General features: G+C 34.4%; 1 protein-coding gene across 1 annotated transcript in view; it reads right to left on the reverse strand.

The window, feature by feature from the left end:
* Positions 1 to 14,372, reverse strand: part of LOC112058625 (titin homolog) — a 75,370-nt gene extending 60,998 nt beyond the window's left edge. Inside the window, exons 1-2 of the mRNA XM_024099545.2 lie at positions 14,213 to 14,372; positions 273 to 556 (exon numbers count right to left, since the gene is read on the reverse strand). The gene's annotated coding sequence lies outside the window, so the exon portion shown is untranslated. The remainder of the gene's footprint in view (positions 1 to 272; positions 557 to 14,212) is intronic.
* Between the last annotated feature and the right edge of the window lie 1,209 nt (positions 14,373 to 15,581).

A 15,581-nucleotide genomic window follows, 5' to 3' on the forward strand; every position in this document is an offset into this window, starting at 1 on the left:
ATAGCTTGGCAAATTCGTTCGTAACTCTCCCGATGGTCCTCGCGGGCCGGGAGGGGGGTAGCGATACCCTGCGCGCACGAATTTATACCCGCGCAGTCCTTCTCTCTGCCCCGCGCGCACAACTTCACACCCGCACAGTGATTCCCCCCCGTCGCCCGCATATCATGGGAGTGTCTATAAGTTAATATATGACTATATTGGGTTTATTCTACTTCTATTGGATATGGAGCTACATGTGTACAATTATGTGAAATATGGAATATATGACTTACCAAGAAAAAACGATCGAGTGTTGAGCTCAGCCCAGTGGAAGAAAACTTCGAATCTTCGATGCACTTCACTTAGTTATTGAGTTTGACGTAAGTTTCTCAAAGAACAAACACTGCAATACAGTTTCACAGCCTTAGTAATGGCGTAAACACATTTTGTAAGGACCGGTGTATTCGATTATTTGTTCGTTCAACAGTTAATCGATTAATTTGCGTCAATCGATTGTTCGTAATGGTTGTGAAATTCACGGGGCACGCACACAGTCACGGATGGCACCTTTACAAATCTGAAAACAAAAAAAAAGACTAGTACATAAATCTTAAAAAAAATCGATAACTATTACTATGTGAAAACAGGTATTTTAGTTGAAACGCATTATACTGTAGTCAGGGAAGATATGCACATACGCATTTTACATTTTTTTCATGTCAGACTTAAAAATACGTCGTGCCGACAACAGAATTGAGAACCTCTTCTGTTGTGGAAATCGATAAGAATAGAGTACATTATGCAAGTTAATTATTACTGAACAGTTCAAAATCAATATATATATATAATAAAGTTTGACGTGTCTGTCTGTTGCACTATAGCTCCCGAATGGATGAAGCGATTAAAATTTAGTTATTTCGGATGAAAGGTGACTTATGGGCGAGTATTCTTAGATATGTTTGATAAAAATCGGTTGAGCCGTTTAAAAGTTCTGGGGGTTGAAAGTGGAGAAGAAAAACCTAATGTTTGCAAATTAAATCGGGTGGGGTCTCAAATCAAAGTGCACTGAAAGACAATATTGATGATTTGATCGAGAGTGTAATTAATAATTTCATAACCTTCGGGGGTCTTTCAAAATTCAATTTTATAAGTTTGATTACATCTTTGTTTTTATTAGATATCTTGAGTCAACCGATCCCTTCACATCACTAGTACTTATTAAAGCGGCTCTTTACAGTCTACTGCTCGCGTTGAAGGATTATTATTTATCAGACAATATTTCTTATAAAATAAAAGCAAGGTGATTTACTGTATAAAACGCTAGTGACGCGACCTTAAGCGATGTAACATGATCGTGATCGGCTACTTGTCTTCGCCGACGTCGTAACTCGAAGGATTAGCGCTTTACCAATACGTATATACTAACTTGTATTGCTAACACGTTGGGTACACATCTTGTTAACTATATTGGAAAATCCACACCGTTTTATTTGAAGTGATACTAAAATTCTATATTAGCGGTATTCAGCACGGTTATTCTCTAACAATGTTTTGTATAACTCGCAAAAGCGAGTTTCGAATTCACCGCTATCTTTCTCATTCTATAGTATCGTGTTAAACAGAGAGAGATAGAGGTGAATTTGAAACTCGCACTTGAGAGTTATAAATATATCGTTACAGAATAGCCTAGAGGTACTCAGACTCGATAGTCATCATATTAACAGATAATTTATGACAATTAATAAAAGCCCGTATCCGGGGACTTATCCGATGATCGTGTCATTACTGTCCACATTTGTGTTTTGGTAGTTACTAGTTTTAAATTAGTTAAAGAAAATAAAATCTAAATACCGTAGCTGGAATTTCACTGTTAAAACTGTTTCCAATAAAATCCTACATTCAGAGCAAAATCAAACTGAGACGGGACTAAATGTTTAGTTTAAGGTTAAATTTGGTTGAAACTGCTGCTTTGGTTGAAAAACTCCACCCAACTGAGGACGTTTTTTAAGTGGTCAATGGGTAGACACCGAACTGAATATCCGGCCATAGTAAGCAAACTAGGTATAGCAAAAGGCATGTGCCTGTGCACGGACAACATCGCGAGCGAAACATATTGTAGTCTATACTAATATTGTTTTCTGTGCTAATATTAAAAAGAGGTTAAACTGAGTGAGTTTGTGATGGGTAATCTAGATCTACTAAACCCATTTTGAAAATTCTTTTATTCAACAGAAATCCCTCTTTATTTGTGATCATCATATTTTTATATTTCATGGAAATGGGAACTATGCAGGTGAAACTGCGGGATAGACTAGTGTAGGTACATATAAAGGTCTGTCTGAAATGTGTTAATAAAAAATATTGTTTTAACTTTTCATGTATTTTTATTAAATAAATAAAGTTTAATGAGATTTCTATTTAGGTAGTTATAAAAAAAACAAAGTCGACAAGGCAATTAAATAATTATATGTTCAGTGGGAATATTCCGACGCAAATAAATCGTCACTAAAAGGTGTTTTTGTTTTTTTGTGGTATATTCTTAGCATTTACGATTAGCGGCTCATGGTTTTTGGAAGTTTCATTCATTTATTCATCATAAAACTTCCAAAAACAATGTGTAGCCATGTGGCACGTCGATTCTCCTTCTACAAACGCTAACGCTTCGAAAACTAACAAACTGTTAATAACAAACAGAACAGATAACACTAAACGCTAACTCTTCTTCCTAAATCTGTGGGAATGACAGATCCGATCGACTACTTGATCACGTGAGCTGTCGATAGTGAATGTCATTCCCATACATTTTGTTAGTTTTCAAACATTAGCGTTAGCGAGAATCGACTTGCCACATGGCTACAGGCTTGTAGTTCAACCAATAATAGGCCTATGATGAATATAAAAATCTCACAATAAATCTCAATATTTTTATACAGGCCCTGGTCTCTTCTCTCCTAAGGAGGGGAAGATGGAGCTTTGGCCCAATTTTGAATATTGGAATAAGTCAATTTAGTCTCACTTCATTTTTGCCGCTCTGGACAAATGCCCCACTTCAACGGCTTTCGAATTTGTGAGTTAGGTTGATGATATAATACTTTTCATGCCGCGTTTTTTCGTTTCTTCCGTTTTTTTCTATACATAATTATATATCTCCGGTATATAATATAGGTGTCATTAGTGCTTACTCTTTTTAACCAAAATAATATGCACGCCACTAGCTACAAAGTCTCATTAGGTACGTGTACAAATCAGTCATACAAAGTTCATGGGTGGCCGTTGTAGGTATTTTACTTTATGCTGACGAAATAGGAAGTCAAGAAGTATTTCGTAAAACAAGTGATTTAGTGAAATAACGATTAAATGCATTTACATTTCGTATGCATAATGACATTTATTGCCAAACAATCTAGATATTTTTAAAAGTAAAAGCAAGTAGGTAACTAACTATAACTTAGATTGTCATTAAAATACATGACAGTATCATTTTGATTATATACGCTATTGTTTAAATTAGCTTGAAATAGTCGAATAGTTCGTATATGAAAGAATTTTAGTATCCAACTCACTGAAGAAAAAAAAACGACCGAGACGAGAAGAGGGTCCATGAAACCATTCGTTTGGTTTGCAGAAAAAACTAAAACTACATAAAACTCGTGTATGTAGTAATAATTGTCATTTGAAAGCCATGTCAGTTGTTAATGTCCAAAAAATATGATTTTCATTTTACAATATTTTATATTAAAATTACATGTTTGTAACTGATTTCGTACAAGTGCCTATTTCAAATTAAAATCAACATCAAGTCATCAGTACTACCTTTTACTTTAAGACATTGATAAGTGTAATAATGGAGGAGGTTCTGTTCTGTTCGGCTTATGTAGTGAATATTTTACTATCTATCCATTAAAAAATTGTACATTCCCGTACCTCGGAGCGCAAAATAAGTAGGTTAGGTTTAGGTTTCATAGAACTAGCGGACGCACGTGGCTTCGTCCGCCCTTAAATCTCCTCATTTCGGCCCTGTCTAAGAATCCGTTTTATATCGCGGATATCTACTAACTATAGACTACCTCCCTGCCAAATTTCAGCTTTGTATGTCAAGCGGTTTTCAAGATTCGTGATGAATGACTTTTCGCATATTTATATATTAAGATTCGGAAAAGACCTTCGTTTTAGAAAAGGGGATATCAAGTTTAGGCCTGGCAGAGGGTCGTTTAAATAGCTTGATAATGTTGTTTTACACTACTTTAACGAAGTAAAACTAGGACAAAAAAACCAATATTACCAAATTCAATGTAAGTAGAGGTAAATATACGAAAAATCACTTTCCAAAGCTCCATTCGTAACTGGTTACGTAAAACGTTTTCGGTAATCAGGTGGCATGTGACTGCCAGTAGGTCAACAATTCAAGTGGGTGACCTCACTAGGCTGTGGCTTGACATTTGGATCTCTAAAGATCGATTTGTCTTGGATGATTTGTGTTGATAGGTGATATTTTGTTTTTAACCGACTTCCAAAGAGGAGGATAGTCCTATTTTTTTCATGTATGTTTTATAAATTAAAAAGATTGTTTTTTTTTATTTTAAATTTCAATTTTAATTACATTTGCATTTTGTACTTTTCGAACAGGCAAATAGAGTGCAAAGGTAACATGGACAAGTCTCTTTCATAAACCAATCATGCTTTTTAACAGGCTTTACGGCTCTAGGTTCTAAACCTTTTGAGCCCGAGACTTAGTATGGTGTTAGGTAAACAACTTACAGGCAAATCACTTATATTATTATATTACTTACATTTTTGTAATATCTAAAGTAATATTACAAAAACGTAAGAATTGATTTCATGGTTGTTTATAAAAATTTAATTCGATTTATAAGTTACTTCACTGTTAGAAAACTACATATTCACCGAGTAAAGTAGATAGTATTTCATCCACGAATTCGCACGGACTACGCGAATGAAACCGCGGGGCGTCTGCTAATCTCATCTAATGTAAGATGTACTGCATTTATTATTCAAATATAATAGTGCTCCATACATGTGACATCAATAAGCAATAAAATATGCAAATCTGACACCGCGATGCGCAATGACGTTGGTCAATGTCTAATTACATTGCCACTTTATGATTTTAGCAGTCCGCTGTGATTGCTTGAGCAAATATTACACGTGTTGTCTCGTGAGCTGACACTCATGCGTATTGACTTAGAGAGCTTGCCTTAAATGTAAATGAACGATTAGGACTGTTTCCTTAGACCAGTAGTTCCCAAACTTGATTGGATCCCGACCCACCAAACAAAAACGGACTAAGTCGGTACCCACCTCTTGGCCGTCTTAAAAAGGGGGCATAAAATATTGGTAACGCTCAGATTATATAGTCAACAATAAATAATAATTATTGTAAATTAATAACTTTATTTCTAGTTTGTGTGTGTGTGTGGCCATCTGGATGTTCATCCGGTTGAATTTCTTGTATTATATTCAGGGCCCACTCAATATTCGCTCACGACCTACCTCTTGTCGCGACCCATACTTTGGGAACCCCTGTCTTATACCGTCTAGACTGAGAAAAAGGAAGACAAAGAAAGCTCCACCAGATTATGAAATTGTGTAGTTTTCCTCGTCACAGTTAAATTTGCACAGTAGATAAATAATAAAGAGATGTTTATTATTCACTAGCAGACGCAGCGCGGTTTCAGCCGCAAAGTTCCCGTTCCCGTGAGAATACGGGGATAAAATTTAGCCTATGACACTCACAAACAACGTGGCTTTCTAGTGTTTTTTTCAAATTGATACAGTAGATCCAGAGATTACCTACAATACGACAAACTTTACAGTTGTATGTCTTTACAGTTGTATTTCATACAGTTGTATGTGACTTTGCCCGGAAAAGAAACTCCTAGCCCCTAAAGTTTGTCTAGCAATCGTATACAAAGATATTTTCAATAAAATATCATAATAAAACAATCGCCAGTACCTACTACGAGAGACCGATTGAATTGAAAGTCATTCGGTGACCTTATTCATGAGGTTTGAACACGGGGTGAGCCCAACCCTGAGAAGATAGGTATGTGAACTTAATCAAGAACAGTTAAGTATTTAGTTCAAAATTTGTTTCCCAATATATTCTCTCAATATTTATGTAATAAACAGTTATTATTAAATGAATAAATAATGAAGTATATTTAATGACATTGTTTGTAGTCTTTTCAATGGTACACAATTTCATAAACGACTTATACCGATATTAAGGAATTCGCACCGCAAAAAAACTCGGTTTAGCAATCACTCAATTCATTAGTAAAGTTAATAGTGCTTGCAGTTTAGTGAGCGTTGGCCGAAATAGCTTGTGGGTGCACGCGAAAGTAAGCGGGACCGGTCGCCGAAGGCCAACAGGCGAGCGCTTTTGTCTAACGCTCGGGTCTAATGCACAAGCGGAGGCGATTACGCTCTCGTCTTTGATAAATGTGTATACGCGTTTGCGTGTTGTGGACATATATTTTCTTATACCTTTTTTAACGTCAGCGATAAAACGCGAACGCCACGTGAACGTGCTTTAACATCTTAACTTTGATCTTGAACTTTGTGGAGGCGATTTTGCTCTTCTAAACTAATATTATAAAGCGGTAGGATTTAATTTTACGTTTGTTTGTTATCTATACTCATATTATAAATGCGAAAGTAAGTCTGTCTATCTGTTACCTTTTCACGGCTAAACAGCTGAACCGGTGGAATGGTTTGGTATTTTGGGCTTTGGAGCAAAACAAAGGGTACTTTTTGACCCTAAAATTAAAATACAAGTGAAATAGGGCTTGACAGTTTGTATGGAAAGTCCTTTATTTATAGAGTTACAAAAAATTTTGTTCATAAATTATAAAAAAATACGTGATTTAGTGAGCATTTTTAAAAAAATGGTGAAATAGGAATTGAAAGTTTACATTAATTTTCACGCGGACGAAGTAGCAGGCGTTTGTTAGTTTTTTTAATAACTCAAAGACTGTTCAACCGATTTTAAAAATTCTTTTCCTATTAGAAAGCTACATCTTCTTTGAGTATTGTAACATATATATTTCCCCATATTCCCACGAGAATGGGAACTACGTCGGTGAATTCATAGGGAATGCTGCTTAATAAAAATGCGTGTGCTTTATAGAAGGCGTAGTGACATATATTTATACTGACGATTAAATAAGTATGATGTGCAAATGTTTAAATATCTTGATGTGATCTTCAACCTTGCGAATGCAATTTCACTCTAAGTTGATAAAAACGCGTAAATCCAAATCATCTTTATCGTGAACTTTTGTAAGATTATACCGGAACGTCACTGAACTTCAAATGAAGATGTTTCAACATCCATTGTAAATGGTATAATACGAGTATAAATATTTGATTAGAATCGGCAACAATATTTTGATTGACCTATATAACAGGCTTTGCGATTCCAAAATAAAGACACAAACGACCGGTTCTTCTACTTCAAGTGCGCGGAAATAGTTTTTTAATTGATTGGGCAATATCGTATATAACCGATTTTTATTAACGTAAATTGAATTAGGTATATTAATTCATTTTGACTAGGCTTTTATTTAAATTACCTGAGCCACCAGAAAAAAATAAAATAATGTAGAATTCTCATACATATGCTTGCGCTCAAAGTGACTACTTCAGCATATATTTTTTGCATACATGGATTTATTGTGAATGCTATTGCCCACGAAGGTTTATTTAGTCTTAATGTTGATGTTAAAACTATTCAGTTTATCTTTAATTTGTAAACCGTAGTCGCTCATCAAGGTCATACCTTACTATCTCTCATAACTTGGGCCAAGTGCAAAGGTGCAGAATGCCGCGGCAAAAACGCATACTGCACCACTCCTACCATCCAAAACATGCGTGTTCTCTGTCTCATTCTAACACATAACAATCCTATATGTCTGTACGTTTCTCGCATTGAAAGTTTTAATTTTATCAAACACAATATTAGTAAATAAAACTCAAGGGACACAACGACCTCTAAGTAACCGATAAAAAGAAACGAAATCCAATGAATGTATAATTTATTATTTGCACCGATCGTTTTCTTTTTTCGTTTGGTGTGGTAAGAGCTGGTCGTATTTTAAAAAAGTAATTTACAAATGGGTGTTTAGATTTAATTTAATGACTGTTATTACTTCTGTCACTGTAACTCAGCGATATAGAAACTGTTGCACTTTATAGTTCTTACTGATTCAATTTATTAAGGCTTCAGCGCATATAGGTACGATTATACATATACTAAGTATATATTTTTTAGGAAATAAATTACTTTATTTAAGAGAAAATAATTAGCTATTTAGTTTTATTTTTAAACCATCACTCTTTAGGAACTTGTCCTAATAATACTACTAATGTATTTACATTCTTGATAATGTAAGTTTTAGGTCACTCAGGCTAAGTAGGTATACACATATGCTGGGGAATATTTCCCATAACTTCAAGGTTTTGACAAGACCACTTATAGCAACCGAATTACATAACTAATATTTTATTAACTAAGAAACAGTTTTCATGTTTTCATACTAAGTAATTCAAATAATTTCGACTAACCTTGAAGGTAGTAGATAATATATGATATTTATAGATAACGAAAATAGATGCGAAAATGCAAACCAAAATCAGCTTTTCTTCATTATTTGTGTAGTCATGCGTAGATTATAATAAAAAATTTACTTCTCAGTACAAAGCAAAAATACACTTAAAGCATTGACTCGGTAGAAATAGTAATTGTGAAAGGCAAGGTTTCTTAATTTAGACCAATACTCTAAATTAGGAATAGTTTGATTAAATATTGTGGCTCGGCTCTGTGTTTTTGTTTTATCGATACAGGAAACTCATTTTAGAGGGTGAGTCAGAACTTGTAATGGCCATGTTGCTATTTAAATGACTTTTTCAACAGTTATTCTATTTCTTAGAAAATCGGTGGAAAATTTAATTCCTTTGCAAACCGCAAATTGAATTTTATGGACTAGGCTTTGCATTAGCTTGTAAAACCGTAACAACCAATATTCAGCACACTATTGAGCACAAGTCTCCTCAGAAAATGAGAGGGGTTAGGCTAATAGTCCACCACAGAGTAAACACACGTAGAAAATTAAGAAATTTCTCTGGTTTTCTCACGATGTTTTTAATTAGTGTAACTGTCCTGTCCTAGCGTTAGCTCATGCAAAATAAAACTATTATTAAGGACATAAACTTCTAACATTTGATTATTTATTATTTGTCCATCATAATAAAAATTATTTTTTATTGAAAATAAATGAAATTCCCAAGAGATTTATTAATTTGGTTTCCGAGATGTATTAAAGGAATTATTATTTTTCATGACTAAAAGAGAATTTTTTTCAACATCGCAATGTATCAACAATCTTTGAAATCGTATATCATTTGTTCGTCCCGTCCTAAAATCGGCTTATATTTCCAAATGCCAATATGTTTAGGTTTCTTTAATGATAATAATTTATTTTATCCCAAACGGCCCCAAAGAAACGCACAAGGTCAGGAGTGGTTTGAACTCTAAACCAGTTTTTTATTTTTATGGGAAATCTTGCTTTAATAAGAAGTGGCTAACATTATATGATGATGCTATTGTAATAGAAGAAACAAAAAATAAATAAATATCTTACATTAATTACGCTTAGCTAAAAGTCGGAATGGCTTACTCGTATATTTATGTAGTTTTGCTTGTAATTTTGTAAGTTAAATTTAAATGATTTAATGTTCATAAATTCTTGACGCGTCTAAAAATCTTAGAACGTCGTTGGTCCAGTAGTTAAGTTGGTATTGCGGTATTGGGTTCGACCTTGGGTCGGGGTATGTTAGGGAGCTGTAGTCCGGTGAACCCATATCACTCATACGGCTGATGCAGCGGTAGCTATGCCCTTGATTGTATTGTAGGTCTTAGTTTCTTTATCTCCCTCCTCTGTCAAATACTCGTAAGAGTTCTGTGGTCTGTACCGCGTGAAAAATAGGCCGATGAAAAGAATGGTGATTTCCTCACTCTCCTTCTCTTTGGCAAGGACATGATGACCAAAAGCCTTTGGCTTTTCAGCACCTTGGCAAAGATAACTTATATACTCAGAGGCACAATTATCTGCCCAGTTTAACATAATCGCGTCATATTAAAGTGGGCGCATAATTGTGCCTCTGAGTGTAGTTTTAAGGCCGCAATATCTGCAAAGTGAACTCTAATATAAAAAGTTTCAACTTGAATACATGATCGCTGGAATAGTATTGTGTAACACTACTTCTAATAATACTGCAAACTTTTTGGTTAGTTGGAGGGAAAGGGGGAATAAATATAGCAAATAATCTCATCTATAGTAAAGGGAGCTTTCTAAGGTCTAAAATGGTCGCATTGTATACTACTGTGTACTGTACTTTGTGGATAGTGGCCAGTATAGAACTACTATTTTGGCTTCTGTCTATAGATTGCCACCGTTTTATTTTATTTTTTTTGTACTAATATGTTATTTGTTTTGTACTCTCGTTTACTATTAATAAGTCTTGTTGCCAACTCCCTAAATTGTGTTAAATGTGTAAATTGTTTTTTTTATGTTAATGCTGTTTGTTTCCTAAATAAATTAAAAAAAAAATACCATAGGACGGTAAGATGACCCGACTGGAGTGAGATCAAGTGCAGTAGCGATAACTTTACGTGCTCTAGATGGCACGAGGATGTAACACACGATTAATTTATGTCGACCTCTGGCACAGTTGAGTAAAGGTTTGTTGAAGGTCCTGGATTCGATTTCAGTTCCTTGTTTAATAATTTGAATCTCTGAAACTGGGGAATGGATCGAGTGGTTTAAATGTTTTGTTACATACAGAGATAGCTTTAAAAATGGTATACTATAATGGTACAAATATATCTCTCTATTACATTATCACGATAATATTATAAACGTAAAAGTTTTCGTGTATGTGTTTGGAATGGCGATAGAATTTTTGATAATTCAGATAATTAAAATCAAAAAATCAAAATCAAAAATCATTTATTTCAAGTAGGCTCAGTTTACAAGCACTTTTGACACGTCAGTTGACTATTTGTAAAGACTCTACCACCGGTTCGGAAGGCAGGTTCTGCTGAGAAGATACCGGCAAGAAACTCAACAGTTGCTCTTTTGAAAAAGTCATACAGTATTATAATTTACAATTGATAACAATTACAATTTCTTATAGTTTTATTTCCTGTGTGAAGGTGGAAGCTGATCCAATGGCCTCCAAGCGCTTTTATATTTAATTAAAAAATAACATCCCAGAAAAAGCCATAAGTCAGGCGTTCGTTCCTTCCAAATTCCAAATTACCTAATACCTACTAACTTTATTGTCATTGTCACGTTGTCACATAAACATTAAAAGATACGGTATTCAAACCCGAGATTCTACAAAAAATTAGCCGTTTTTTTTTATTCTTTACAAATTAGCCCTTGACTACAATCTCACCTGATGGTAAGTGATGATGCAATCTAAGATGGAAGCGGGCTAACTTGTTAGGAGGAGGATGAAAATCCACACCCCTTTCGGTTTCTACACGACTTCGTACCGGAACGCTAAATTGCTTGGCGGTACGTCTTTGTCGGTAGGGTGGTAACTAGCCACGGCCAAAGCCTCCCACCAGCCAGACCTGAACCAATTAAGAAAACCTCAACCGGCCCAGCTGGGGATCGAACCCAGGACCTCCATCTTGTAAATCCACCGCGCATACCACTGCGCCACAGAGGTCGTCAAGCCGTTACACCAACGAAGAAGTTAGTAGTAAGGTAACAAGTGTCCATGTAATGCAACCAAGTAAGCTGACATAACGTAACGCAAGATGTTTTCATACATTACTGATGATAACTCACGTTTTACTTACAATCGAAAAAATAAACGAGAAAATGTTACGTAAACATTTGATAACGTTACGATTTGTGTTTGAAGTGACGTGACCCATTATCAATACTAGGTATATTTTTTTACATAATAATTTATTTTTGATAAATTAACAAATTCAATACCCAGATTTTTTTTTCTAATAAAAGCTATCGGTATTTTAATAGTTAAGTAATTGTTTATGGACAATCTAATACGATTACTTATTTTTTTTTATTCTTTACAAATTAGACTACAATCTCACCTGATGGTAAGTGATGAAACAATCTAAGATGGAAGCGGGCTGACTTGTTAGGAGGAGGATGAAAATCCACAACCCTTTCGGTTTCTACACGACATCGCATCCGAACGCAAACTCGTTTGGCGGTACATATTTGTAGGGTGGTAACTACCTACTACTACGGCCGAAACCAGACCTGAACCAATTAAGAAAACCTCAATGGGCCCAGCCGGGGATCGAACCCAGGACCTCCGTATATCTACTGTGCCTCCGTCTTGTTTAACTGTCAATTCACCGCGCATACCACTGCGCCATGGAGGCCGTCAAAGCACAATATGTTACGATGGTTCAATTTTTTTTAATTGCACATTAGACCGCAGACCAGGGATGGTTGTAGTCAAGCGCAACATTCTGTGCCAAACTTTATCCTGGAGGTCTATTCCGTAACGATGTTGTTGCAACTGGACAGTGTAAGTCTCAAATACACTTCTATCTCTTTCTGTCCAACATGATACCATAGAAAGAGAAAAATAGAGGTGAATTCGAGACTCGCTCTTGCGAGTTATACAAAACATAAAACAGACTAGCCCTTCTGATCTGTTGTGTCGCAATCCAACATTTTTTACAAGAGATTTAAATATAGCAGGATTTACTCGTCTATGAACCGCGCTCTAGTCAAATGTCATCTTATACGGAACTAAGATAAGTGAATGGGACTTTTTATAAGCGAAGTCTACAATGTTATGGAAATTCTAATAAATATCTACCTACTACCTATACGTCTACTTATTCGTTGTCTTGACATGAGCTATAAAACGGGTTTATATGAATAATAATACACTGAGATTCAATTAAGTATAACGATTTTAGAAGCAGGTACAACGGACATTTTTCTTTAAGTGCCTTGGTAGTATGAATAAAAGGATGTCTGTGAATGAATGCAAGATGTCGTTTTTACTCGTACTTCAATATGTTATCGAGTTTTTATATATTTTTACCACCACTTTAAGGAAAAATGTACAAAAATAATAATTTGCGTATAGGTACCTAGATAGACGAAAAGTATATCTAAAGTACAATCGCCAATACGTTTGCGCGAAATTCTGTTTTTCACAAAACCCGCAGGAAGCATAGAATTTTCTAAGATGAAAAGTAGTCTATGTATTTATTAGGGTATATTCTGTCTCCGTTCGAAATTTTAGCCAAATCGGTTTTGTACTTGCTAATCGAGAAGGAGTAACAAACATACACATTTACACAAACTTTCGTATGTATGTTACTGTGATGTGATGTTATTAACACTTAATTTAATACACACATAGACACTTAGACACTAAAAATACATGATAACGTCTCGTGATTGGTTATTACGAATGTTGAAACCAAATGCAACAATAGGTAATAGCCATATGCGAACGATTTGACATTTTGATGTAATCATCGTTATGCAAATTGCTAGAATCAAATCAAAATAGGCACGTAAGAATGTATATTATTAGAAAATATCTTGCAAATTCAGAATTACAATACATTTAACGATAAACTATTGCTTTAATGTTATATATTATTAGACTATATAAAAGTTTTCAACGTAAACCTTAACTACCCACTATTAGAAAATAATATAATAAAGTGACTTAAAATACAAAGCATGTAATATAAAGTAAATAAATTTGAAAATCGTTTCGTTTCATTTGAAGGAGCGCTGTTCATAATTTCGGTTACAAGAACTCGTTGATGTCTTTTCCTAAGACGTTTCAATTTAGAACATCAACTTACGGCTAAAAATATGTATCCCTTATTATTTAGTAATAAAAGTCTATGGTAAAAGTCTATAAATGTTATTTATAAAACACAACGTTATTTGTGAAAGTAAAAAAAAATATATAATAAAAAATTATCAGTTTTACGAAGTCCTTTAAAAATAAAGTAAAGAAAGGTTAACACTTTATCGGCGCAGGATTGGAATTTTAAAGCCTTAAAGCTCATATAAATGCAACTTAAGAAACCGTTTAAGGTCCTTTATCATGCAAATCTCAAACACGAAACGATGTAGGTAATATAAAAGATATAAAAAGGCCATAAAAATATATATGAACTAACCTGTTTTGTAAAACACAGTACTGTCACAAAATCCTCAGTTCAAAATGCACTGGCACTTTTAAAAAAAAAAATGGCGTTGACGTTTGTAACGTTCGAAATTCGAAGCGGCTTGGTCCGCGGTACGCGCGCGAGTGGTGCCCGGTCCGTGCGCTCACCGCTGCGATAAACCTGCCAAGTTCGGAAGGTTCTTTGCGTCATCAAGGTATAAACCTTTTTACCAACTTTGAGTTCGTACGTGAGGGTTTGTTGTACTTTTTTGTTTACGATTTATCGTAATTACCTATCTTGTGTAGTGAAGTCATCGGTAGGCATTTATTCGTTAATCTATTGTTTTGTACTTTATTTTACTAAGGCTCAATTGGTTTAATCGCTGTCCTGGTGAACTTCGTATTATACAAGATGAACGGTCCCATACAAAATTATAAATAATCACTTTTCAATTTGTTTTTTTGATTCACTTTTCTTTAGGTTTTCATGTTTACAAACCAATGAGTGCAAAAAAATCAAAGTCGGTTGCACTGATTTTCGAGTTTGAGAGTCAGAAAAAAACAATATTTTGATATAGCTACTCTACCCTTACATAAATAACATAATATATACCTACTCGTAAGAATATTGATATGAGTATTTTGAAAAAAAAAACGTTTACATCAGATTCTTATTTTAAATCCCAACACTTTAGTAGTGTCAGCAATAAAAAATGATATTGCTTTTATTTTAATTATAAAATTAATTGTTCGTCTAGGTTTTAAAACCTATTAGTTTTTATATCTTTATTGTGGCTTTATTCAATAATTTTTACGATGTATAATTTTTAGAATCATAGTGACACTAAAGTCATTGAAACTAATATGAATCCACAATCTATTTTATTTCATCAAGGACACTTGGCTGTTGAATGTTCACTGCTCGTTACAGTTAGTACTTTCCTTTAAATAATACTTAATAATGACCTATTAGTGCTTCCGATATAGGCTGAAATAATCTGTGTAAATTGAAGAACAATCAAGCAGACGGTTATATTAATTCGTATCGTAAAGCATCGCGTTAACTATTAAAATATGTTTGCGCATAAAATAAAGCAGCAGACGATCAAATTGTTTGACAAAGACGTTTGATTTGACAAAAAGTTCGATCATTTACAGTACCTATCGAAACTGACAGTTTACCCTTGTACGATATACGTTTCGAAAAGAACAGATCTATTAAATCGGTGGATATCCAAATCGAAAAGATATTTCTAGTTTGCAGAATCCTTATATGGCTTTCGCATGAGGCAAAAAATCTTCTATCTTCAAAGCTACGAGGTGAACTTGTTAGGTTTTTTGCCCTTATGTTAAAAACATCTTTACACAGTCCAGTGAAGATC

The sequence above is a fragment of the Bicyclus anynana genome, chromosome 4 (assembly GCF_947172395.1).
Source record: "Bicyclus anynana chromosome 4, ilBicAnyn1.1, whole genome shotgun sequence".
Classification (NCBI taxonomy): Eukaryota; Metazoa; Arthropoda; class Insecta; order Lepidoptera; family Nymphalidae; genus Bicyclus; species Bicyclus anynana.